We start from the raw sequence: 5,183 nt of genomic DNA, 5'->3' as shown, positions 1-5,183 counted from the left end.
AAACTAGACAGATGAGTAGATAGATAGGTAGATAGATGATAGATAGATGATAGATAGATAGATGATAGATAAGGTTTCCCACAACTACTCCAAGGATCAAGCTTCATAACTAATATTTATTATGACTGGATCCATAAAGGAATAATAACAAATACTATTCAATTTCAAGTGTTTATTGAAGGCAGAATATAAAAGGCATTATATTTTCATTGCTATAATAAAGAAATGATTAAAAGTTATTTAACTTACACACATTTAACATCTTTGTAATTATAATGATTGTTTATCACTTCCTATCTGCAATCTGGAAACGTTTTATAATTCCAATTAATGCAAATGAAGAAACTGACCACTTAAAAATGAGATGATTTGCCCAAGTTCTTATGGGGCAGGTAGTAAGTGAAAGATCTGGAATTTGCACCACGGTCTATTGGACCTATAAATCCATAGTTGGTACATTAGACCAAACTAATGCATAAAAGAAAAATGATAATTATACAAATCACTTTATTAATGAGCAAGATGTGATTATTTTCATTTGAGATATAAATAGTACTACATACATTCCCAACTGTATCATTTGCATCAGAGAAGCATTTAAGAGAAAATACTAGCTTTATTACAAACTTTAAGTCAAGGTAAGGGGCATGAGACATGAACTTGAGGCAAAATAAAATCCAGGTGAATAGAACAACGGAAGACACATGATCTTGCTGACCATTCTTTTTTAAAAAATATAGAGAGAGAATGCTTAAAGAGTTTGAGTGACATCCTTGTGCAGGGGCCATGCCAATCTTCTCTGTATGGTTCCAGTTTTAGTGTATGTGCTCCCATATATGTGAGCTCCATTCATCATTTTTGACCTTAACTTATCATCCCATTAGTTTAGAGTACAATATAAAATGTCATATTTGGTTAAATTATATATATGTAAATTAATTAGGTTGGCATGATTGTTTTTGTGTTTTTTTATTAGAAGATTAAATTGTTTTTGAATGAGGGGTCCTTATATTATCATTTAAGATCGGGAACAGAGTGAGTGATAAGGTTAATCTTAGAATTGAAGAGTAAAGAGTTTTTTGGTTTTTTTTAAATATATTTTATTGATTTTTTACAGAGAGGAAGGGAGAGAGGTAGAGAGTCAGAAACATCGATGGGAGAGAAACATCGATCGGCCGCCTCCTGCACATCTCCCACTGGGGATGTGCCCGCAGCCCAGGCACATGCCCTTGACCAGAATCGAACCTGGGACCCCTCAGTCCGCAGGCTGACGCTCTATCCACTGAGCCAAACCGGTTTCGGCGAGTAAAGAGTTTTGAGGAAGGAAAATTAGGAAGTGGTTGTAATGGCTCAGGCAATATGTAAAATGGGTTTGACCAAAAATGTTTGGTTGTGGCAAGTAAAATAAATGATAAGTTTAGGTTCAAGGTACTTAATAGATATAATGTTGAGTGTTAAGGATATTGGTGATAATAATGAATGGAGAATTCAAATGTGTGGATGATTTTTTTGAATTGGAGGATTCAGTTATTCTTTTGTTTGTTTCTTTTTGTTTTTGTTAGCCTTTCCATTGTCTTTTGAGGGAAAGTGGAAGTGAGGAGGAAAGACAGAGAGAAACATTGATGTGAGATACACACATCAATTGGTTGCTTCCTGCGTGCACCCCAGCCAGGGCCTGGGCTGGGAAGAAGCCTGTAACCAAGGTACATGCCCTTGATGGGAATCGAACCCGGGACCCTTTGGTCCGCCGGGCAATGCTCTATCCACTGAGCCAAACGAACTAGAACAAGTTATTTTTCTATATTGCTCATGATGTTCAGAATATTGCTTGTCCTTCATATGCGTTTCAAAATATCATTGATTCTATTATATAATGACTAGAGGCCCGATGCACAAAATTCGTACAAGGGGCTCAGCCCCCGCCACCATGGCTTCGTCTGGAAGGTCATCCAGTCTAATTGGCATATTACGCTTTTATTATTATAGATTATAAATAGTCATTGATGTAAGAACACCATACATAAAGTAATAAAGTAGAAAAACAAGAAATCTGGTCAATTATACATTTTAATCTCAAGTCTAGGTAAAAAATTTGGAGAAATTTACCCTAATAAAAGCATAATCAGTTTACGTAGAAAAAAAGGAGCTAATGTAAAAATATATGTCTATTATAAGAGTTAAAAGAGATAACAAAGATAAAAAATATAGGATAATGCCTGATAGAAAAAGTTGCTTAACAAATGTTTAATTTCTTCCTCCCTTTCATGTACTATGAAGGTCACATTTTTATTTATTTATATTAGGGGTTTCACAAACTTCTTGTAAAGGCTTAGTTCAGGTTGTTATAATAGAATACCACAGACCAGAGAGTTTGTAAACAACAGTAACTTATTTCTTAGAGTTCTGGAATCTGAAAGTTTGAGATCAGTTTCCATGAGGAACCTGTTCTGGGTTACAGATTACTGAAAAGAGAGAAAAACTTTCTGGGGCCCCTTTTATAAGGGCACTGATCCCATTCCTGCGGGTTCTAGCCTGAGGACCTAATCACCTCCCAAAGGCCCCACTTCTTTATAGCATCAGATCGGATGTTAGGATTTCAATAAAAGAATTTCGATGGACACAATATTCAGTCCATTGCACTCAGACAATAAATATGTTGTAGCACAAAATCATCTATACATAATGCATAATACATAAACAAATATGGCTGTATTCTAATACAACTTTGTGTTAAACAGGAAGCATATTGGATTTGGCTTATGGGTAGAATTTTGCCAACTCCTGACCTATAGTTGGATTTCATGGACAAGTGAAGCTATCTGTATGTAATTCATTCAGAGGGAATGGAAAGATGATGCATGTGTCAAGTAATAGCATCTTACAATTTAGTAAATCTATTTTATCATCAAGTTTTTGCTCTATATTAAATATTAATAATTGAATTTATGTCATAGAACTTAAATCCTAGATGAAAAACTTAAAATAATTAAATATTTTTACATGGACTGTGACTCCTCTGAATAAAGCAACTGCGTTGACCTGGGAGACTTGAGAGGATTCTCAGAAAAGTTAAAACCGGACTTATGTTTTTGTTTCATTTTGTTTATTTGTTTTCAGTGCTATTATTGATTTTTAGAGAGAGAGGATGGGAGAGGGAGAAAAAGATAGAATCATGGACGAGAGACAAGTATTGATTAGCTGCCTCCTGCACATCCCCTTCTGGGAATTGAACCCGCAATCCCGGCATGTGCCCTGACTGTAATCAACCCCTGGGTGCATAGGTAACATTCAACCACTGAGTCGCACCAGCCGAGCATAACCTGACTTATGTTTGAAAGAATAATTCTGAGACCAGGAAGGAGAAGAAGAAAAGAAGAAAATTTCAGGCATAAAAAAACAGTTTGTGAAAAATCATGAAGACATTTAATGCTACAGTATGTAGCAGTTGTCTAGTGGGAGAAAGAAATGAGCCTTTATTTTTTTCAGGCCACTGGGATATTTTAAGCCTTATTGTTCTCTTTTCTTATCATAGGCTCTCCTCTTCTTAGATAAATATCTTTAAACAATGAAGTAAAATAACTGCCCAAGTCATTTAATACCCATATGACTTGTGATTTAGTATATCTGTATTAAAATTTGCATAATACAGTTTGTTAACATTTTAAAAATGATTTTATACTAAAAAAAAAAAGAAAGAAAAATTCCAAAATATTGGCAATCTGAAGCTTCTATCCTAGGGTAATTCATCAAATTTGCTGAATTTGGCCAAAGTGAGGTAATGAACTATGTATGGTGTTGCATGTGACTAAAAACGCAAACAAACAAAGAGTACATATAAGGAAGTTATCAAATGTATACTGAACTAAAATTGAAAACTATTTATACATGTTTTTCTTTCTCTGTTCATTTTAAAAAATCCTTATATGCCAGAGTGATATAACAAAAACTAAAACTGTCATTTTTGCAGATATATCCAATTTTATAACTTTTTAAAAGGGCGTATTTTTGGTACAAGTAACGTGGTCAATCTCTCCTTTGCTGTGTGAGTGAAATCTTCAAGGTCGGCCATGTGTGTCATAGCTTAGAGAGACATGCTAAGCAATGGGTGACATAAAAATTGGCTGCTTTAATTTTTTCACTCATATTATGAATAGTAATAGTGCACCAAACATTTTATACATTGTAAATCTAACCCCGTAGTGATTTTAAAAGTTCAGCAAGTGAGGAAAATAAGTCCAGATCAACAAGTTAAATTATATTTATACTGATTGGCATGAGCAAATGCAATTCCATTCTTTCTTTCCACCAATGGTACTAGAGGCCACATCTCAGAGGAAAATGGAATTCTCTGCACCTCAAACTGACACATTCTATTTGGTTCCTGAAAATGATTTACCTAAGCAGTTATGAGTATGACACAGTTAATTTAGCAGACACAATGGTTTATTCAACAACATTAGCCTTGTATGAAAATATCTTCACCTGTTTTCTAAAGAAAATATTGTAAGATGTAGGTATAATTAAAATCTTAGACAGTGTTTGACTCTGAAATGGCAAAAAAAAAATCCATACAATAAAAGTATATATATGCACACATAATATACTGGTATATGTTAAAGACATAATGAATAAAGAGTAAGAAAAGGGTGCCCGTGTTTTTTGAAATATATTTGCTTTATATTATGCAGAAATAGACCTTGACAGTCAAAGGCCAGTTGGACATTATCCTTAGCTTTAGGAAGATAATGTCTTCCTAAAATATTAGAACTAGACTGAAACACCTTAACATGGCCTACACAATTCCACATAAACTCATCACTTTCTGAACTAATTTCATGCCATTTTCTCTTCATTTATTTTTATTAAATTGCACTGGCTTTCTTTCTGTGCCCTTTAGAAACTAACTCTCAGTCGCACCTGTGAGCCTTTGCACTTGCTATTGTTGTCTATAATATTTTGTTAATTGACACATTCTTGCTATTTTATTCTCAGCTCCAATTTGACATTGAATGGATTGTCTTTGATCACTCAGAAGTAACTCCCTTCTTGGCCCTTTCACTTTTGTATTAGGCTACTCTATTTTCTTGATATTTGTTATTCTATATAATAGTATCATGTTTATTTATTTAAAAGCTTATTATTTGTTTTACCCAACTAAAGAAAAACATTAATGTTATGAAAGC

At 33.9% G+C, this 5,183-nt stretch overlaps 1 non-coding gene across 1 annotated transcript; it reads right to left on the bottom strand.

The window, feature by feature from the left end:
* Positions 1 to 736: 736 nt before the first annotated feature.
* LOC132228920 (U6 spliceosomal RNA) lies at positions 737 to 846 on the bottom strand. The gene has a single exon (XR_009451525.1). It is a non-coding gene; the product is annotated as a U6 spliceosomal RNA (small nuclear RNA).
* Between the last annotated feature and the right edge of the window lie 4,337 nt (positions 847 to 5,183).

The sequence above is a fragment of the Myotis daubentonii genome, chromosome 2, assembly GCF_963259705.1.
Source record: "Myotis daubentonii chromosome 2, mMyoDau2.1, whole genome shotgun sequence".
In the NCBI taxonomy this organism is placed as follows: Eukaryota; Metazoa; Chordata; class Mammalia; order Chiroptera; family Vespertilionidae; genus Myotis; species Myotis daubentonii.
This window is presented reverse-complemented; position numbering and strand designations above follow the sequence as displayed.